This window comes from Herpailurus yagouaroundi, unplaced genomic scaffold, assembly GCF_014898765.1.
Source record: "Herpailurus yagouaroundi ecotype Mexico unplaced genomic scaffold, PumYag 140, whole genome shotgun sequence".
Classification (NCBI taxonomy): Eukaryota; Metazoa; Chordata; class Mammalia; order Carnivora; family Felidae; genus Herpailurus; species Herpailurus yagouaroundi.
In genome coordinates this window covers 38,835,302-38,858,897 of record NW_024412395.1, presented here as the reverse complement: position 1 = coordinate 38,858,897, position 23,596 = coordinate 38,835,302, and positions in this window count along the sequence as shown.

The window sequence follows — 23,596 nt, the reverse complement described above, 5'->3', positions numbered from 1 at the left end:
TCAGTTAAACATTTGACTTCGGTTCAGGTCATGATCTTACGGTTCGTGAGTTTGAGCCCTGAATCGGGCTCTCTGATGTCAACTCAGAGCCTGATGTGGATCCTGTGTCCCACTCCCCTGCTTGTGCATTTTCTCTCTTTCTCAAAAATAAATAAACATTGGGGCGCCCGGGTGGCTCAGTTGGTTAGGCGGCCGACTTCGGCTCAGGTCATGATCTCTCAATTCGTGAGTTCGAGTGCCATGTCAGGCCCTTTGCTGACATGTCAGAGCCCGGAACCTGCTTCAGATTCTGTGTCTCCCTCTCTCTCTGCCCCTCTCCATCTCGCACTCTGTCTCTGTCTCTCTCAAAAATAAATGAATGTTAGAAAGAACATTGAAAAACAAATAAACATTATTTTTTTAAAGTCACCTGTATAGGCAAGTTTTTAAATGTTTTGAAAATATGTAAATGTTAAGTTTTATTGTTCATGAAGTTTTATGAGACATTAACTTATAGTTCCCAAAATCAAAGTCCATCTCATGTAAGGTCACTTCAGTTGAAAAAGGTGTCCCAGTTAAAGTAGATAAGTGTCACAATTAAGAGAATTTTTCCCCCTTAAAATAAGTACAAATTTAGTACAAAACTAAAATGCAAAACCTCATCTGATAAAACACTAAATAGCCCTCACCAGCAATAGAAATCAGCAATATTAAAGTCCACATTGCAATATTTGATTTAGCTTGCTATACAAAGGTAACCTTTTTCCTGTAATGCATTGGTTGTAAAAGCAGGAATAAAAGCAGGAATTAAGCAATAGTTTTGAAATGGCTAAAACCAAAACTTAAAGTGAATGAGGTCTCAGCTCTCATCTCAGTTATTACACGACTATTGGGCAACTTTACCGGTAAAAGAAAATGGCCCAATAAGAAAGAAAATCCTTATTCAAATCAATATGAGTGAACAAATAAATATGAAAATTTTCCATTCTCTGTCATGGAGATTTTGTTTATATCTTGGCTTCCCCTTGTGCCATTTTGACTCTATAAAACTTTGAAATTGGAAGCGTCAGGGAAGAAGCCTTAGCACAATATTGGGACCAAAACTTTTATGCCGGAGAGAGGAGCAAGGTACATGGGAGGGTAGATCAGTAGAGGTAACTTCTCTAAGAACTTAGATTTCTAGAACACTTATGCTCGTTTACTGAGCGCAAGGGTGAACATTTCCGTATTCTCTTTCTGGAACTGAACAACTTAATTTAATCAATGTCCAATACACAAATAATTATGTAGGGTATATATAGGTATTATATGGGTATATGTGCACATACATACCAGGTAGGAGTATTTAGGATAGCCTGATGTATGATTTCTAACATCATAAAAGTAAAATTTTAGTACATAAAATAGGCCTGGAGCCAAAAATAATTTAAAGCAGAATGTTGTAAATGTTTACATTAAGAAGATTTTTAAAAGCTAAAGTGTTATTGAATATAATATTACCAAAAACATCTTTTAAGAAAAGTTTCCAGATATATACTGTATATACTGTAAATGAGACTGTATATTACTTTTGCACACAAACTTGCTTGGGAAAATATGGAAAGTACATATGCTCATCAAGTGTAAACATTATTGTCTCTCAAAAGGTGTTGGTCTTATCCATTGTTTCGCTGTGTTTTCTAGAAATTCTGCACTGGACATAAATCACTCTCTTAACTGGGGGAAAATGCTGAAAGTTCTAGGAAATTCAAAAGATGGACAGTTGAAGAATTCTGCAATTCTGCAGTTGAAGAAAATCCATGAAGAAAATAATATTTGCTCTAACTTTGATAAAAAAAGTGAAAGTGGTTCTGGGTGCAGGGAACAGAATGAATGGCATCCAGATGGCAGAACAGGGGGCTTCCGAGGACTGGCATGGAGTCTGTGGCTGGCGCTTGGGCTGGGTTAAGGGAGCAGTGTGAGATGGGACTCTGGCAAGTTACTTTGGAATCAGGTTATGAGTCACCTTCAAAGCCATGCTAAGGGTTGTAGTCTACTAGAGGGACAGAGGGACAGGGACCAAAACCACTGACAGCTCATGAGAAAGGGACTCATGTGACCATAGCAGTTTGAGGGACGGTCTCTTCATAGTAGCCTATGATACTAATTGGAAGCAAGGGAATGATTCAGAAATTGTTTGCAAAGTTCCCTTGAGAAGTTCCATAGACCTAATAAGAATTAGGCTAGGAAGCAAGAGATGTAAAAGGCCTTACAGAATTGAGATCATGGGGATTTATTACCTGACTGGATCTAGAGATATCTTCTAGGAAGATGGGTGAGGTCTACCGGCTCAGTGACTGGGAGGGGACTCAACTAGAAGAGGCTGTTATCAGCCCACTGATAAACCCTCATATTAATCCTCTGACTTGAGAATGTGAAGGAACGGAGTTTGCTGTGCAAGTATGCGGGGCAGGTAATATAAACCTAAGGAAAAGTTCTAAAGCATATCTTATTCAAGGGGCAAGAGGAGAAAGATAAGCCCCTGAGAAAGCAGACAGAATGCTCACATACAACCAAGAAGCTGGGTTTCATAGGAGACAAGAAAGGAGACTCTTTCAAGAGGGAAATGAATGGCCCCAAGGCCAAGATGCTCCAATATAAGAAAACATGTTGAGAGTTTCAGCTTCATCCTTGACTGTTCCAACTCCCAAACTTTGAATCTGCTCCCGGGGCAAGTAGCATTTGCTCCCCAAACTTTTTCTATACAAATGAACAAGAAAGAACAAATAGAGTCACAAAAGCCTGCCCTGAGATCTACATAGCTGAGAAACATTGGATTTTAACCCGAGAAGAATCTTCAGGGTCATTTAATGCAACCTTTCATTTCACAGATAAAAAATGTGAGACTACCACCAGATTACGTGACTTGCTCAGGGTCCCCAAATCTCAGGACCTTGGGACTTAGCTTACTGGTTATCTATTCAGCATCTCCACTAACAGCTACCTTAGCTAGTGTGAACCACAGGAAATGTGTTTGAAGAAGAATTTTGAGTCATTCTGTTTTGAGACCTTTAGTCTGGATCTAAGGCCTTACTTTTCCTTGAAGTAGTCTATCCTTAGCAAAGACTATCCCCTTGTCCATCATAATTAGTATCCATGTTGTATTTTGTTTTGATTTGCTTTCCTTGTTTTATGAGTTGCAGATAAAAGGAATATAGGAAATGATATTTTTCGTTAAAAAAAAAGAAGCCAAATTGGGACACCTGGGTGGCTCAGCAGGTTGAGAATCTGGCTCTTGATTTCAGCTGAGGTCATGAGCCCATGGTCATGGGATTGAGCCTCAAGTTGAGCTTTGTGCTGAACGTGGAGCCTGCTTAACATTCACTCCCTTCTGCCCTTTCTTCCACTTGTGCTCTCATTCTTTTTCTATTAAAAAAAAAAAACAGCTAAAGATATAAAAAAGAGCACAAGGAAGTAGAAAATGTGGTAGAGGGTGAGTACATATGAGACACATTAATCTGAAGTGGAACTATCTGAACCATGAGATGTCAAAGATAAAGGGAAATAGGGGGAAAGAGTGTCGTTGAGGACTCTATATCTCTTTCTGCTCCCTGCTGCAAAAGGCATAAGAAGCTGAATGGGTTGAGATCACGTGGTCATGGTATCCCCAGCAGTCAGCAGGTGGAGACTTATGTCCAGGACAGTGGAGATGCTCTGGAGGGAAAAGTTGGACGGATGAAAGTTAGAAGTAGCCTCCATGTGAGTTGAAGAAAGAACGCAGTGTGCAGATGATCATTCTTATACAGTTGACCAAGATGTAATTGATTTGGAGAACAGCTGTTTTGTAAAACTAAGGTGATATTATCTGTTAGGAATGAGTGTTTGTGTCCCCTCAAAACATATATTTTGAAGCTCCAACCATAAGTGCTACTGTATTTCGAGATGGGGCCTCTAAGGAAGTGATCATGGTTAAATGGGGTCATATGGATAGAGCCAGTTCTGATAGGATTAATGTCCTTACAAGGGGAGAGACAGGAGGGTTCTCTCTCTCTTTGTGTAGGCACAAAGGAGAGGTCATGTGAGCACACACTAGAAAAGCAGCCATCTGCAACCCAAGATCACCAGACTCCTTCACCAACCCTGCCAACACCTTGATTTTGGATTTCTGGTCTCCAGAACTGTGAGAAAACAAACTTAGGACTCAAGCCACTCAGTCTATAGTATTTTGTCATGGCAGCCTTTGCTGACTAATACACTATCAATTAATAATTGCCTTGTTAATAATATAGCATACTGGGGGAGCCTGGGTGACAGTTGGTTAAGCATCTGACTCTTGGTTCTGGCTCAGGTCATGATCTCGCAGTTCGTGGGTTCGAGCCCCACATCAGGCTCTGTGCTGACAGCGAGGAGCCTGCTTGGGATTCTGTGTATGCGTGTCTCTCTCTGCCTCTACCCCACTCGTGTTCTCTCTCTCTCTTAAAATAAATAAACTTAAAAACAATATGAATGAGAGAGAAGGTAGGCACTGAAGTCAGACTGTTCAAAACCCTGAACCACCACAGGTGAATATTTAACCTCTTAATCCCTCAGTTTCCTCGTCTGTAAAGTGGGACAATAGAAGTACCTATTGAAATAATATATGTAAAGGGTTTGGTAGAAACTAAGTCCTCAATACACCTTAATTCAAATAATAAAGGAGCAAAGTGATTTCACCTACCATACTTATGAATAAAATAAACCATCATGAGCTGTAAAATAGTTATGATGTCACTTTTAGCATTTCTAGTTTATACCTCATTCAGATAACCAAAATCTCAATTTTTATAAAGTAATAGCTGGTAATATTATAGAAGGCTCAGAAACTGGAACTTCCAAAGACACTGAATTTAGATAGTTTCATCAAATCAGAGCGTCATGAAGTGGGTTGCTTTTTTGTCCTGGCCTGACTTTAGTGAATTCTAACAGTGTCAGACCTTGAGACAGACCTCAGGACATCATCATACCGCCCCAAAGCCCTTAAATCTGCTCCTGTTGTCATTAGCATGCGGTATCATGTGGACATTTCCCTCCTCTTTCGTGTAATTCCTTGCTAAAGAGCTATGCCTTATGATTTGTGGTCATTTAAAAATATATTTCGTGTTTAGTGAATTTCTTCCTCTAATCTTTAGATTAAAAAAATAAATAAATAAAGCTGGTTGCTTTTGTAGAGCTGTCATGTTTCCCTGGAATTGCCATAAATAAAGTATGTGAAAACACACAGACTCCTATTACCACTCTTTCTTTCTATGGATCTCAGTCGGGGGAGGTTTTACCATAAAGCTAATGAGGATTCAGGCCCTCTCAGTTGCATGGGCCCTTCCAATGATCTGGCCCTAGGAATTCTGTTTTTATAATTCTGTATTATATTCCTAAGAGGGCCTTCCGGATTATACGCAATCCCCAAAACCAGGATCAAACCTTGCTCTTGCTGTATTTTCTGAATTTGCAGATTCTGATACTTAAAGCGACATCTGAAATGTGAAATGTTTAACAGAAATCAGGCTATGGGGAATAATCTGTACCAAAATAGCCTTGCATATACCCCTCCACCCCCAAATTGAATCCAAATAGATACTTCTTTATATACTAACATGTTCTTTGTTTTTTTAGGGTTATTTATTTATTTTGAGAGACAGAGACAGAGAGAGAGAGAGAGTGTGTGTGTAAGTGGGAGAGGGGCAGAAAGAGAGAGAGAAAGAATCCCAAGCAGGCTCCATGCTGGAAGCACAGAGCCTGATGTCGGGCTCCATCCCATGAACCAGGAGATCATGACCTGAGCTGAGATCAACAGTCCCATGTTCAACCAACTGAGCCATCCAGGAGCCCCGTTCCAACTTTCATTTCAGCACCAGAACTATGTTGTCAAATGCAACTTTATGAAGTGGAAACTCTCTAGCCAAAGAAAGTCAGGAGCAATTCTTCTCACTCACCCCCTCAACCTCAACCCCAACCCCCACTGTAGCACCTCTCAAGGACCCGATGGGTTTTCCCCTTACAGCACAGTTTGAAAACCACTTCTCTAGACAGTCATTCATGGTGGATGTAATTGGAAGCCTAATGGCTTTCTACCAAGTTAAGACTGTAAGATATTCATTCCCATAGGACAAACAAGCATTTTTCCCATGGGTGAGGTACATTTTTGCTGGAGTCATGGGAGGACGGTGGAAGATACATTTTCAAGGCTCTTCCTTGCCAGTTGATTCTCAGCTCCCTTAGGATAAGACAGGAATAACTACTTTCAGAGACATTTACATTCTCAATGGTCAGCAATTGGTGTTGACTGCTTACCGGGTATCGGAAATATATGGAAGCATGTGTTGTTCAGGTTTTAGTAGGTGAGTTCTTTTTTTTTAATATGGGACCCTAAAATCCTATGTGTTTTAAAAGGCCACCAATCCCAGGATATGAAAAACACCCCAAGGAAATTCCCTCCATGCCCTGCAAATCACTAAGTCTTTCTTCTAATTACACTGAAGTCTTCTAATTTCACCTCCTTTGCAAACATCTCTCGATCCAACTGAACGAGATTTCAAAGGCATCTTTGTGACTCCATTTCTTCTAAACACTCAATGAGCTTGATTTTCTTTTGGAAACATGCTACATTATTCACATTGCCTCTTTTTTTAGACGTGAAATACAAACTGTCAGTTCGTTAATCATGTCATTTGTTAAGGTGTTTAATTCTTCTTTGCTAGTCTTAATCTTTTGTCATTCGTTCAGTGAAAATTTATTCAGGGTCTATCTGCCAGATTCTGTACAGAAACTAGGAATATAAAAGGATTAAGATTCGAAATTGTCCTCAAAAAACCAAAACAAAACAAAACAAAAAACAAAAAACAAAACAGAACAAAAACTGTCCCAGAAATTGATGACCATGCTGGTTGACTTACCTCTGGAATCTTTAAATGTAGCCAGTACTTAATAAATGTGTTCTGTTGCCATAGAGCCATCATCTAGGCAAGACTCGTGAACACTGAGTCTTGGTGAAAATTTCTTATTCTCATAAATGTCCAGAATAATTTCATTTTGGTGAAAATTTCTTATCCTCATAAATGTCCAGAATAATTTCTGTATTTAATTTTCTAATCATTTTCTTCTTTTATATATGAGTTATTAAACTGATACCTAGGGTAAGTTTTTCCCCCTTACTAATTAAGTCCCTATCACTAATACACAGGCTTCTAAACATGAGCTTACTTAGAAGTGGCACATATATATTCTATACTCTATAAATTCCTAACCAGAAAACTAAAACCCTATAGTTATTCAGGAAAGACTGATTGTATGACTAATGTTTGTAGCATCAGCCAAGAAACAAATGATTTAGTAACAGGTTTTCTAAACAAGAATTAGGAATAACTTCCTTGGGGGACACTGCTTGGCTATTATAAATTAACTCAAACAGTTTTGGGGCCACAGATCCCGAGCTTCTGTTCTCATCGGTTTCCTTTCTGCCTCGCCAAGATTCTCATCACCAATGACACCTCCGAAGGGGACTTCATCTGGCTAATCAGAGCCTCTAATCCATTAGCAACTCACACTTGCCCTTCTTTCACTTAAAGCATTTTTGAGTTCAGTGAATTTTTAGCAAGCAAGCCCAGGGTTATCTTTTATTAACGTCTCTGCTAGTCTAGATGGGAAGGAAAGAGTAGAGGAGGCTTGTTCATCAGTTTTGAAAACACCGGATCTGGGGAGAAGACCCACTTCCTATTTATTTTACTCGTGGGCCCCCCACTCGTACTTTCATCAGCTTGTACTTCATATACTTTGTGATATACCTGAGTGCAGCCTGTCGTGGTTACCAGTGACTGATATTATTAAATATACAAAACCACTTTACCAGATGATAAGAGGAGCTGCAGTGTCTAAAAATTTCATATATCTAACGTGTTGTATAAACAGCCTAAATCCCTATACATTTTATAACTTCAGCAGTCTAAAGGTTAAAGCCTGTCAGTTGAATTTCACGAATTCCAGGAAGAAATGGGAAAGTAGCACCAACTCTTCATTGTATATCAGTGATCAAACATCTCCTCATTACACTTCAATATTGTTGCCTCTAAAGGTCACCATTGCTGAACATAATCACACAAAATCAAAACTGCAAACTTTATATATCATGGAGGTAGTAAATAGCTTGGAGGTTTATTTTCTGGTGCCTGCACAACATTCTGAACCCATTTATACATTTCTGGGAACTGTGGCATGAACCAAATGTATTTGCAATGGCTAACAATAGCATCAATTAAATCAATTTCCTGTAAAAATATTTGTTTCCATTGGTTTAGGTGGAAAGAATAACTTGTCTGCTCACAAAGCAATAGAAGTCTTTTTAAGTTGTCTGTTCTAAGTGGATTTTCTCTTATTTCCCTATAAACACAGGTTTGATAATTACTTGGTAATCATTTTTAGGATGCAATATCTAAAAGTTTAACTCAAAGGAAAGTCATGAGGTTCATTTAGTAAAGCACTGTGATGCCCAATAAATCACATATGTTTCTGACTTTTTCTATTCATTGATTTTGCCATATGTTATTTGGACAGGCTGCCATCTTGTGAGATCTATGGCCCAGCCTCATCCAAGCCACGATCAGCTCTTGCCTGGATTACTGGACCAGTCTAACTGCTTCCTCTCTTACTTTCATGTCTTTATTCTCTGTTCGGTAACCAACACTCTCTTTTGAACATAGAGCTCCTATTATTTCATTCCCAAGGAAGGGAATCTTTCAGTGGCTTCTGATGACACTTAAAATTCAATCTCCTCATTATGGTCTACAAAGCCCTGGATAAAATGACCGCTGCCTTTCATTCTAATCTCAACTCCTACCATTATTTTCCCTTACTTAACTCCTGTTCAACACTGAACTCATTTGGGCTCAGAGCATGTCAATGTCACGATGCCTAGAGATTTGCACTTTTTTTCATTCCCCTATACAGATGACCATCCTGTCCCCAAATCTTGGCATGACCATTCCTTTCTTTACTTCCTGTCTCCTCTAGGATTCTAAGAAAAACAGTTCCTATCCACCCAAACCAATTACCTCCCCCTCCTGCAGTCTCTCTTTATCTAAAACCCCTACATTATTTCTGTCACGGAATTTACAATCTGAAGTTATAATCTGTCTTATTCAGATAATTTATTTGCTGGTTATTTTTCTCTCTCTGCCATCAATACTGAACAAACTGCACTAGAAATAGATACTTAGTCTATCTTATTCAGTGGAATGTAGTAGAAACTCAGTAAGGACTTACATAAATATATATATATATATAAATCCTGGGATGTGTTTCTTGTTAGAAATTTCTGTATGCATTTAAAATAAGCTTGCAGTCTTAGTTCAAAAAAAAGTTAACATAACAGTTTGATATGCATAGATGCAGCATGAGTGTGAAGTATACATTTATATGTTTCACTATTTTACATATTCGTTTATAATTTTTGTTGCTATAGCATGGTTGATTCAATATCATGTTTTTCAGAAAGTTTATGTTTTCCCCATGTTATATGAAAACCAATTTTCTAATTAGATTCCTGACTCTTAGTACAGTTTTTAACAGAAAATGATGATATTAGTGTTTGCCTTCCAGTATGCAACAACCTACATGGAATATTTTTTTAAATGTCTTTCTCTTGTTAAAGTCAAAGTATCCAGTACTGCAGGAGCAGGAGACCAACAGGCGATAAAATAATGTGCTTTGTTCTGACTTCTTGCCTTGGTGATAAAGAACTAAGGTGGTCAGTTCTTGTTTTTATGTTAGAACGCTAAGTGGCCTACGTAAGAAGGACGATTCAAAAGGAAGTTAAGAAAACAATCCCATTTACTATAGCATCAAAGGGTAAAATACTCAGGAAAACAGTTAACCAAGGAGGCAAAAGACTTACACATTGAAAACAGTAAAACATTGCTGAAAGGAACTGAAGAAGATGCAAATAAATGGGAAGACATCCTATGCCTCTGGATGGAAAGACTTAACATAGTTAAATATTGTTTAAAGACCCGTACTACCTAAAGTGATCTACGATTCACTGCAATCATAGACATTTTTTTCGTAGACATAGACATATCACAATCGTAACATTTTTTTTTTTGTAGAACCAGAAAAAAATCCCAAAGTTTATAAGGAAACTCAAGGGTCTTTAAAGAGCTAAAACAATCTTGAAAAAGAACAACTTGGAAGACCCATACTTCCTTATTTCAAAACATACCACAGGCAACAATAATCAAGATGATGTGGTATTGGCATCATGACAGCCACATAAACCAGGGAAACAGAAGAGAAAGCACAGAAATAAACCCTTGCATACATGGCCAAATGATTTTTGAGATGGGTTCCAAAACTACACAATGGCAAAAGAACAGTGTTTTCAACCAATAATATTGGTAAAACCGGATATCCACAGGCAAAAAATATATTTGGACCCTTACATCATATACAAAAATTAACTCACAACGGATTCAAGACCCAAATGTAAGACCCAAAACTCCCGAAGAAAATAGAGCTTCGAGACATTGGGGTTGGCAATGATTTCTTGGGCCTGACAGCAAAGGCACTGGAAACAAAGCAAAAACAGACAAATGAGATATCAAACTTACAACTTCTGCACATCAAAGGAAACAACCAACAAAGCAAAAAGACAACTTTTAGAATAAGAGAGAATATTTGCAAATCACATATCTGATAAGGGATTAATATCTAGAGTATATGAGGGCTTCCTACAACTCAAATGCAAAAGAATAACCTGATTAAAAAATGGGCAAATGAATTGAATAGACATTTCTCCAAAGAAGATAAATAAATGGTACATATGAAAAAATGTTCGGGTGGCTCAGTCAGTTGAGCATCGCACTCTTGTTGTTAGCTCAGGTCATGATCATAGGGTCGTAATATCAAGATCAAGCCCCACATTGGGTTCCATGCTGAGCATGGAGCCTGCTTAAGAGTCTCTCTCTCTGTCTCTCTGTCTCTTTCTCCTTCATTCCCTGTCCTTTGCTTGCACTCTCTCTAAATAATAATAACAATAAAATAAGTCATTCTTTAAAAAAAGATGTTCAACATCATTAATCATGAGAGGAATACAAATCAAAATCACAATAAAATATCATCTCACACCCATTATGTTGGCCACTAGCAAAAGAACAGAAAATAATAAGTGTTGGCAAGGACGTGGAGAAATTGGAGCCCTCGTGCACTGTTGGTGAACATGTAAAATGGTGCATTCTTTATAGAAAACAGTATGACAATCCCTCAGAAAATGAAGCATAGAATTACCATATGATCAAATCATCCACTTCTGGGTATATATCCAAGACTATTCAAAGCAGGCTCTCAAAAAGATATTTGCACATCCACATTCATTGTGGCATTATAATATATTCATTATATATATATATAATATATATGATATATTATATAATATATATAATATATCATATAATATGTAATATATCATATATATAATATAATATATAATATATAATAGAATATACAATATATATAATATAATATATTGTGAATATAATAATATTCACAATAACCAAGAGGTGTAAGCACCCCAGATACTCATGAACAGATGAATGTATAAAGAAAATGTGGTATACATTTAGAATACAATGGTATACAATGGAATATTTTTACGAAGCCTTAAAAAAGGAAATTCGTCCATGCTAGGACATTAATGTTAAGTGAGACAAGCCAGTCACAAAAGTACAAAGGCTGTATGATTCCATTCATATGAAATATGTAAAGTAGTCGAAATTATAGAAACAAAAAATAAAAAGGTTGGCTAAGAGAAGAGAGGAGGGATTATTAGTATATAATGGGTATGGAGTTGCAAGTTTGCAAGATGAATGAATTCAAATACAAATTACAAGGAAACAAAGATGAAAATATAAGGTAACGTTGATTCCTATGCTGAGATGCCACAGCCATACTCACCAGTATATCTGTAAAGTTGCTGTATGTATGTGACGGTGCATGAACGCCTAATGTTAATGAAATAAATAAAGGTGACTATGTAGAAATTGCAGAAAAAACTGCTCATGAACTGAATTATTCAGATATTTCTTTCCATTTTGTATTTCATATAACATGCTTTTTTTTATTTTTTTTTAACGTTTATTTATTTTTGAGACAGAGAGAGACAGAGCATGAACGGGGGAAGGTCAGAGAGAGAGGGAGACACAGAATCCAAAACAGGCTCCAGGCTCTGAGCTGTCAGCATAGAGCCCGACGCGGGGCTCGAACTCACAGACTGTAAGATCATGACCTGAGCCGAAGTCGGCCGCTCAACCGACTGAGCCACCCAGGCGCCCCTCATATAACATGCTTTAATTAATTCCACCTATTTATGATTTATTCCCAAGTACCTTTTAAAAAAGGTTTTAGAAAAGTCTTATGGCAGGGGGCGGGGGCAGGTGTGGTGCCTGGGTGGCTCAGTTGGTAAGTGTCCGACTTCAGCTCAGGTCATGATCTCACAGTTCGTGGGTTTGAGCCCCGCATCAGGCTCTGTGCTGACAGCTCAGAGTCAGGACCCTGCTTTGGATTCTGTGTCTCCCTCTCTCCCTGCTCCTGCCCCACTCATGCTCTGTCTCTTTCTCTCTCTCAAAAATAAATCAATATTAAAATTTTTTTTTAAAGACAAAAAAGAAAAGTCTTATTGGGGGAAATCAACTAATAAATTTCTGTCAAAATGTGAGAAATAATTGTCTCCTTTATTCTTTTGATTATACCATCAAATTCAATTGTTATGAGAAGTCTAAGAAACTATTTTTCTCAATTTAATACTCCTCTGTGTGTGTGTGTGTGTGTGTGTGTGTGTGTGTTGCTGTTGTTGTCATTGTTGAATTCTTTGCTGGATATGGGTCCACATCTGTGTGTGGATTACTCCATTCCCAAGAAATTTGTTTCCTTGATTTTTCTTCTTCTATTCATCTCAGATTGTTAACAGTGATTCAGGCAATTCAGATCCAAATCTCCTGCGAGGCAGGAATTTTCTCAGAGCAGTGGGACTGGCACATTTCTCAAGTACAGCCTTTGGTGTCTCCAGAATATGTACAGTTTGCTGCTTCTTGGGCAGACAGGTCTCTCCGTGTAGGGATGAAAAAGAATTACAAATACAGGCAGACGATTGGGTTCTTAAAACTTTTGACTTCTTCATGCACTGATTCTGTTCAATCTAATGACTTAATGCTGAACCATTACATTTCCCAATGCTGCTGAACATTATTTCATGGAGTTACGTAGTTTTATGGTTCTTTTCTTATTTATGTTTGTTTGGGGAATTTGTGAAATGCTCTTTGATCCGCAATAAGATGAGGGTTTTTTATATTGCAAAATAATGGGACTACATGCTACATGAACTACCTTATCCTCTGTTCATTTTGCCCATTTTATTATACCCATTGGTAGCCAATAAATATGTCAACATGCTCTCATGTGAAACCTGTCAGACCCATGAGGCATGACTCCCCATCATTGGATATATCTGAAAACAAATTTATCCCTGAAAAAAAAAAAATGAATGATAGGTTAAAGTATTTAAGTCAGCTAGAAAATGTAGCAACAATTTTCTTAAATGGCCATATTTAAACAAAGAACGGTTTCTTGGCCTACTACAGAATTATTAATAAGTCTCGATCTAAAAGGAAATCCACAGAGTAGGTGCCACTAACTGCAGGGTAAAATGGCTGCTAGCATCGTCTCCTAGAGTTTAAAGCCCTGTTCCCTCAACCGTATTAATCTCCTTAAATCACTGAAAAGCAATGATAAAATAGCACCAGTAGTCTCGGGCTGCAGTATCCAACACAGTAGCCAAAAGCTGAATATTTGAATTAAGTTTAATTAAAATCACGCCAGCCACATGAGGCTAGTGGCCGCCATGTTGGATGGTGTAGGTAGAAAACATTTGCTTCATCCCGAAAAGCTCAGTTGGATAGCACTCTCTAAAACATCACGTATACACATTTGCCATCAGTTTTAGTCTTGGAAATGTGCTCCACAGTCAAATTGCTAAATGCCACTTGTCTCAACTTGCACCTGTCCAATTTTACAAGGAATTTTAAGAAATCTCTAGCTTGAGGTAAATAACTAGTGAGTGGCTGCCTTATGAAACATAAGGACCACTTTCACAGTTTAGGGATTCCCAAATATCCTTTAGAAAAGATCTAATAATCCCTTTTAGACAATTGTTATATACTCTTGTCTTTGTTTTTCGCAATTTCAGTGAATGCAGGCAGTAAGCAGTAAATTTGTTTTCCTATAAAATATTCCAAAGGACTTTAAATATTACTAAAATCTCAGGGAGTAAAAACCTAAAACATCATGCTCCATTCAACTAACACCATTTCTTAATTATTTGAGTGTTAGGTCCCTTCCTCAATCTGAAAACCATCTCCTAAAGAATAATTGACCCTCTTCATTAAATGCAGAAACCCTTTCTTTCATCGAGCGGGTGAGTGGAGTTTTCTCAGTCCTGAGTGAAATGGTGTGAGGGGTTGGTGTTGGGGAACAGACTGGTGACCAGTTAAGGGGAATATTTTAATTCAGGGACAATAGAAAGATAAGAAGGGAAAGAAGGCTTTCTGATCATATGGCAAAGCTGCTTGTAGATCACCCAAAAGAAGCCATTTTCCCCCAAGGCATATTCCCAGCCATGGTCCCCACCCACAACTATGCCCTCATCCACTCAAAGTCTCGCAAAGCAATACACTTGCAAACTGTAAGTAGTGGGATTATTAACCCCCAGTCACCATGTGGTCGGATACTTACATGCAAATAGCACCCATGAATAGCAGCATACGCTATCTGCATCGAAGAGCTGTGTCGTGTCAAAGACTAGAGGAAAGCTCTACTGAGGACCACACACACGATGGTATAGGTTGGACGGCGCACACACTTTCAGAGAGTCTCTAGGTCTTCAGCTCTGCTTGCCGGGGAATATACGTAATATGGTCCTTAAGTGGAAACTGACCTTTAAAGAAACTGACTTTAAAGATGCAGTTTCCGTCTTAACTTGGATGGTTCATTGATATCTGTCTTTTCTTGTTTTCAGCCTGATTTGTGTGTTTTCACTCCTGATAACCTTTGCCATTGCTTAACAATTTAACTTTTCAGTAGGGCTCTGGGGTGTGGTGGGATCACACACATTTGGGTCAAAATCTCCGTGCCTGCTGCCATTTATTGATTGGATGATCTTGGGTAAACCTCAACCACTCTGAAACTCAGCTTCCTCTCTGGAAGGGCTGAGTTCTTTGACCCCAAAAGGAGATCTGTGAAGAGTAAATGAAATTACATGTGTTGAAAATGCAACATGTACAACTTGTACTAAAACTGAAGTAATTTTTTCCGCTATTTGCCCAATGCTCCAACGTTGTTTGTGGATAGGATTCCTCCTTCCTCTAGCACTACTGTTTACAATCACTTTCCATGTATCCAGTGCTTGCCAAGTCACTTATGTATGTTAGTTTCATGTATTATATACATTTGCAGATGAGGAACCCGAGACAAGTAAAATTAACATGCCTGCTCGGAACTCGCCCAACATAGAGCTATATGTGTTGACACCAGGAATCCGAACCCAACTTTCTAATTCCCAAAACGTGGTTTATACAACTTCCCGATAGTTGTATGAATAGCAGTATTTAGTTTACAGATGTGCCAGGAAAATCACAGGAAAGCTATCACTTGTCCTCCATAAGGTAGAATGCAATTAACATTCACTTGTGATTAATCAAAGAGAGCCTCTCTACGGGTTGAAGACATGCTGTATGTCTTATTCACACTTGTTTCTCCACCAGTTAGCACAGTGTCTTTGAGGCATATAGTTGGCTTTCAGGCAACGTCTTTTTTTTTTTTTTTTTTTTTAAGGTTACATATTTATTGTAAAAGAGGGGAGGGGTAGAGAGAGAGGAAGACAGAGAATCCGAAGCAGTCTCCATGCCTTCAGCACAGAGCTCAAACCCACAGACTGTGAGATCATGACCTGAGCCGAAATCAATAGTGGGAAATTTAGGGGCGCCTTGGTGGCTCAGTTGATTAAGCACCCGACTTTGGCTTAGGTCATGATCTCATGATTCGTAAGTGTGTGCCTTGCATCGGGCTCTGTGCTGACAGCTCAGAGCCTAGAGCCTGTTTTCAGATTTGGTGTCTCCCTCTCTCTGCCCCTCCTCTGCTCTCACTCTGTCTCTCTCTCAAAAAGTAAATAAACATTAAAAAAGAAAAATTTTAAAAAGGGCCGGAAGCTTAACCGACTGAGCCACCGAGGCGCCCCTCATGAAATGTCTCTCAGATTGACATGAAAATATTTTCAACTGCTTCTTGAGGGATGATTAGTGGAACACACGAATATGTGCAGTGTCTTATTCTTCCAAAATATGGAATTTCCTATGAGGGTTATTTTATTTTATTTATTTATTTTTTATATTTATTTATTTTTGAGAGACAGAATGCAAGTGGAGGAGGGGCAGAGAGGGAAGGAGACACAGAATCTGAAGGAGGCTCTAGGCTCTGGGCAAGCGTTCAGCACAGAGCCCAATGTGGGGCTCAAAACCCATGAACCGTGAGATCATGACCTGAGCCACCCAGGCGCCCCTCTGAGGATTATTTTAGAAATTAAATGTTAAAGGATGAAGGATGCAGGCATTAGCCACTTTGCTTCTATAGTAGACCTACATTAGAATAGTAATGGAATTTTTCCTAAAAGCAAGAATACTTTTTGGGATTCTTTTGGTTAGCAGTTACTGATGTAGGTCTTCCCTAAAAGTAAAATAGTGTAGTGTGAAATTTCAGAAAGCAGGGGAATCCCGTACGCACACACACACACACACACACACACACACACACACAACCATATATGCACACACACATATATGTCTGTCACATGGTCACGCATTTTAACTCTTTAACAAGTATTAATAGCAATACAGAATAATTTTTCATTTTGGTTAACAGCACACTCTTTTAAACATTTTTTTGTGTGTGAAATTTCAGTTTCTTATTTGTATCCATATCGGCAGTGTCTGTCTTTAATTTCCTTAAAGGGTACTGGGGTGGTAGGAAATCAACAGAATTAAAGTTTGGCCACCACCTGCCAGAATTCTCACTCTGCAACACAAAGACTCAAAGGAGATGAAAAACGCAAGGTTAATAAGATTATCACCATTCTTTCCTTCTCCTTTTTTTTTCTTTTCTTTTTTTTTCTTTTTTTTTTTTTTCTTTTTTTTTTTGGATATGCGTATCTAAATCTGTGCCTCCCGGCCTTTCTTCACTGAGCAAGAGACTGGAATCATTGCTAAAGTCTCAGGTTTTTGCTTCTCTGCACAAAAATGAAATCGCTGGTGTGTGGCTGAATGCGTTCCAGGTAGCAATAGCATATCATTAGCATATCAGTGACAGCAACAAAAAAAATACACTGAAACAAAAACATTGCCTACAAATGGAGATGTGTAAGAGTTTTCTACAGAAGAGAAACTGTTCTCCTTGTTGCTTTTGGAATGGGTTTTTACATTACAGTATGACGGAGCCAAAGCTTTAAAAACCTGGAACTCCTAGGACATAAAATAGACCACTGGAACCTAGGAATCTAGATACCATTGGTACTAAGTCACAGTGTGTCCCAGGGCACATCACAACCTCCCAGTGCCCCGAACGGCATCCGCTACCTGACCAAAGCTCACGTTTGCCCTTGTTACGCGTTTAGTAAAGAACCCCCAGTTAAACCTGCAGAGTTTGCTTTACAAGCAAGGACATGGTGTCACCCAGCCTGTAAGGGTGGGTTTTTTTCCAGTCTATTTTTACTCCCTATCCACCAATGAATTAAGACATGAGAAAATTATTGTAACTAGGTATATTAGGATAGGCTCTTACTAAAAATAGTATAAATATACATACATATGTAACACGTATGTATATTATTATTTTTTTTAATTTACTTATTTGTTTTGAGAAAGAGAGCGAGTATGCGCCCAAGTGGGAGAGGGGGAGGGGCAGAAGAAGAGGGAGAGGGAGAGAGAATTCCAAACAGGCTCTGCACTGTCAGTGCAGAGCGTGACTCGGGGCTCGAACCTGTGAACCCTGAGATCATGAACTGAGCCAAAATCAAGAGCTGGATGCTTAACCCACTGAGCCACCCAGGCGCCCCTCACATATTAATATATATTATTAATAATATATGTTCAAACACTATATACATACTCAAACACAACGGAAATTTATTTTTCATTCCCTTAGAGCCCAAGAAATACATACCCTTTACCAACTGAGAATTGTCCTCCAGATGGTGATTCACTTAGAATAATCTTTCCATCTTGTGGCACCCCTATCTCCTACAGTCTCGTCATCTACACTGAGCAGGCAGAAGGGGAAAGAAAACAGGGCCCACAAGGGAGTTTTTAGGTGTCTTACTTGGAGATGCCACTCACATTCCATTGGTTAGATGAAGACAAATGCCCACATCTAACTGCAAGAAAGGCCGGGAAATATAGTCTAGCCATGTGTTTAGGAAGAAGAACAAAAGATTTTGGTGAACAGCCAGCAGTATCTCCCGTAGCCAGAGTCTCCATGTCGCCTCAGGCATAAATCATCATAATTCTCTTCTAGCATTTTCTTCAGCATAGGAAGTTGCAATTCTCTCAATGCAAGATAACTGAAAACAGAAATGTGACTCACGCTATCTACTACTTCTCTAGAACAATAGTAAGTCACTTAGCCCAGCGGTGGCTTGATCCCCATGCGGCCCTCTCTATCAGAATTTTAAATGTCAGGGATTTTTAAGTCACACTTTATACAGGATTTCTCTCAGAAATAACATCAAAGAAGAGATTAGAATCTGTTTCTGAAAAGTGTAAAATTTGTCTGTCTGTACTTCTGACAAATAAACAGGAACTAAGAAAATATTGACCACGTCATATGAAAGCCATAAAAGAAAAGCCTCTCTCAGAATGGCATGCGTAGTTCATGACAAGCCTGTAACCTGAAGCTAAATACACCTTTAAAAATTAGCAGTATTTTGTAGGTGTGAGCATGACCCATTTTAATCAGCACATCGAAGAATTTTTTTATGAAGTCAGAATGTTTTTGTGCTAGTACATTCCCCTTTAGTTAATTAGACTTTATTTCTGAACCTATGACGCGTGCTCTAAAAATTCTAAACTATTCATAAAATATATTTCAAGAACAGATTGAGGTTTCATTATTTATAACTCAGTCAAGATACCAAACTGCCTAGATTGTAAACCTGCTGATACAGTAGCTTTTCTTTCCCACTCTTCAAATTGTTGCTACTCAAGTTTCTAATTTATGTGCAAATTGAATTTGCCTAATGCATATGGTAAGCTCTTTTTTCTTTCCATTTTTTTAGCAGTTTCCTAATACAGTGTGGTTTAAAGCACTTTTTCCGCATCTTATAAAAAGACAGTTGTACCAAGTAGATTTTATTTTCTTTGTTTTTCATGTTACTCTTCATCCACCCCACCTGGACACGGGGTGCTTTTCTATCGTGAACTAGATATCCATCAGGAAGCAAAATCTCCTATACCCTGACCAGATTTAACTCAGCTAAGAAACAAACACAACACTGCTTTTGTGGCAGGTGTTGAGGACACAAAAGTCAAGACTTCAAGATTCTGTTTTCAATATTAGCTCGAATCTTCTCAGTCTGATGCTTTGTCATTGAGTCCATTTACATACATTCTCTAAAAGGAATACATCATTTCTTTGGGGTGAATGCACTTAATTTCATTGAACCTTCACTCCACAGGGCACTATCTGAAGAATGATAATCAAAGACAAATAAAATGGTCTTTGTCCTAGGGGAATGCACAGTCTAGCCGATAAGATGGGTGTGTTAACAAATCATTCTACCAATGTCTATGAATGGTTTCAGGGTCTCTCGGTGTTCTAGAAATACTTTCCAATACTATACTAATGGGATATTTGAAAAGATTAAAAATTTCAAAACATCAGAAGTAATTTCCAGAGTGTCGCTACTACTGAATAAAAATTTTGTAGGACTCTAGGCAACATTTGATTCTCTCTCTATTTGCTTGGTAACTATAGCATTCTGTTGCTGTTTAAATAGACTGCCCTGACCATATTCTTTTACATATTCACTAGAAAAAGTTAGCATACATTCCAGTAAACATGGAAGTCTTTTATGGGACTGAGCCACTTACCTACCAAAAAAAAATGTGCCTTGGGTGGTGATGAGTATGACAAGTACATCTTCATTATGTTTGGGCCATTGTAAATTTGAGGGTCTGTTTGCTAACACTGCCGAACCTACTCTAGCTACGACAACATTCATAACCCCTTATCCCCACATTTTTGCTATTTTATTTATCTTTATTCAAGTAAGCACTGAGGGGTCATATGGCAGAGGTAAATAAGATATACAAAACAAGTCTCTACCTAATCATTAAAAGCCTTACTCATAGAGACATCCACATACTTCTTCCTCACGCCATCTTGACAATAACTTCCCCATCTACGGTCGTGTTCAGTTGAGGTCCCTGACCCTATATACATACAACTACAGATCGTTACCTACTGTTTCCTAAACAGCGTAGATCCATACCTCTTGACCATGTATTCCTCCAGAAAAATAGGACAGCCAGAAGAACTGCTTCTAACTCTGGACCTGAGAGTCTCTGCCTGCCTTCCCCACTGTCCTTCAGAGCAATCCTCTGTGGGGCCGTGAGGTCACCATAGTCCACAATGGACAGCAGTATCTTTTTTTTTATTTTTATTTTTTAACATTTATTCATAGTTTGAGAGACAGAGAGAGAGAGCGTGAGTGGGGGAAGGGCAGAGAGAGAGGGAGACACGGAATCCAAAGCAGGCTCCAGGCTCTGAACTGACACCACAGAACCCAACTCGGGGCTCAAACTCACAAACCATGAGATCATTAGCTGAGCCGAAGTCAGATGCTTAACCGGCTGAGCCACCCAGGCGCCCATTCAGCATCTTTAAAGTAGGCTAAATTTTTTTTTTCTTCAGTGAACACTTTGTAGAAAAACACCCATTAGGGCATAGGATTTATTTGAAGAAGAGAAGACAGTGCAGCATAAGTAGACACAATGAGTCTGAGCCATTTCCTCTTTCAATTTACTTATACTTTGTGGGTCCTGTTTGAGCTGCTGATATGGAGCCATAGCCCAGGGAGATCACCCAGGCTAGAGGCAGACTTACCATATTGGACAAGAGTGATTCTCAAAAGGAAGTTAGTTACCTTTCTTGGAATAAACATTCCCAAATAAAGATTTTTGTTAACTATTCAGAATTCTTCTGAGCTTGTCTCCATCCATCTACTCAAAGAATGTCTTATTCTCTGCCAAATGTATTTTACAATATTATTTTGATGAATAATCTTACAGTAAAAGAAGTGAGGTAACGAGGATATATTGATAGATTTCACTAAATTTAGCATGTACCTCATTGTCCAGAGCAGTTGGCTTTATAGAATGGTGGAATAGCCAGCTGGGGGTAACGTTTTGTGAAGTTAGGCTGAATAAAGAAATTTGTTTATTCTACATAGGATTTTGAGATAAAATACAGGACACTCAGTTAAATTTGAATATCAGGTCATGAATAAATTATTTTAGTATAGTATAACCCAAATGTTGCATGAAACATCCTTATACTAAAAACATATTCTTTGCTTATGTGAAATTCGGATGAAACTTGGAATCCTATATTATTATTTGCTAAATCTGGCAAACTGGGTCCCACAAGAGGCACTTCATGTTCTGTGCCACAAAAAGTTGCCATTTCTCACATTACCAGCATGCATGAGACCAATAACCAAGGGACAGAAATAGAAATAGCACTGATAACCCTAAATAGTCCACTAGAAAGCAAGTCGCTTCACATCTCTACACCTTTGCTGCTGCTAGTTTAGAAGTCACAGTTACCAACAAAGAATGTTTCCACCAGAATGCATAATAATAATAATAATCGTAATCTTGAGTAATAATTCCTCCGTTGAACTGAACGCTGAGGCATGTCATGCCAGGGAATCAACAAGCAAAGCACAGGACTGCTATACTTCCTGGTGCTCTGACTGTGTATCACTATGTAGCAAGCTACTCCCAAATCAGGGACTTCAAGACATAATAACATCTAGTTTGCCCAAAAATCTTCAACTGGGCAGGTTTAGGGAAACATTACCTCTGCTCTGCGGAGTCCGCTAAGATGGTTCAAAGCCTGGGCTGGAATCAACTCAGAGCTCAATCACTTATATGGCTGGTGGTGGAAGCTGGTTGCAGGCTGGTACATCGGATGGGTCTGGAATTGGAAGAGCTGTATGTAGCCTTTCCATGTTGTTACGCCTCTATTATTATAGAGACGTTGGTCTGTTTGAGGTACCAAATTAAATCGTTTTCAGGTTCTATCGAAGGGTTTTAAACTTCTGCCCTATGCTTAATCTTTAGACTATATTCCTGACAGGAACTTATATTTCATATCTACCCAGAAGCTATTTCTTTTCATTTAGCATTGTTTGCCATCTGGAAAGACTGAGAATAAAAAACAGCTTGTTTTTATTTTTTAAATAAAGTACATTTTGGATCCTTAACATTTCTTCCTTTGGCTAATCTCTCTTTCTTCTAATATTTTACTGTAAGCGGCTAGAAAAAAAAAAAACAGGAAATACCTTCAATACTGTGCTTAAAATTATCCTTAGCTAGATCATCCACTTCATTGAGTATATTTTCTATTTTCCATATTCCTGCAGGCAAAAATATTGCTAAACTTTCCACCACCACAAAGCAGGAGCCTCATTTTTCCTGGCTTACAATAATATTTTCCTCACTTTCTGCTAAGCCTCACCCATAGCCCTTCCATGGGTCATCAGTTTTCTGCTAACAATCCCTTCAAGGGGTTTAAGCTTTCACTAACATTATCCTCCTGACCCCTCCAGATACCATTTATAACCCAATTCCACGGTCACTGCAACATATTTTAAGTTTATGTTATGACAACAACCTACTTCCAAGTACGAAAACATGTCTTCTATTACTGAGTAATAAACCATCTCAAAATACAGTGATATAAAATGACAATATTTGTTTTGTTTACAAATCTGAAATTTGGGCAGAGCTTAGCTGGGACATCTGTCTCTGTTCTAGTCAGCTTCAGTTAATGTGCCTCAAAAACTGAGGGCTGAAATTCAGATGGAAGAAGTGTCACCTTCTTTGATCTCTGTCATTTCTGCAACATTATATTCATAAAAGTGAGTCACTAAAGCCAGCCCATATTCAAGGAGCAAAGAATTATATTTGCTAAAGGAAGAATTTGCAGACATTTTAAAATCACTAGGGATGGGAAGATTGATTGGGATTATCAAGGAAATATCTAGTAGCTGCCACACAAAGCTTCGAGGTATCTATTTATACTTTCATAGCAAGGAAGGAAATTAATGGATGTTTACTTCAATTAAATAGTGCTGAAACCTCTAATGGCAAAGACAATTTTAAGAATGAATAGCTAAGTAAAATCATCAGGTAAAGAATACAAACCGGCTGAAGCAGTGAATGAAAACAAGGAAAACATGAAAAGGAGAAATGAAGTCTGAAATACTATTTAAGGCCTCATGACTAGTTGA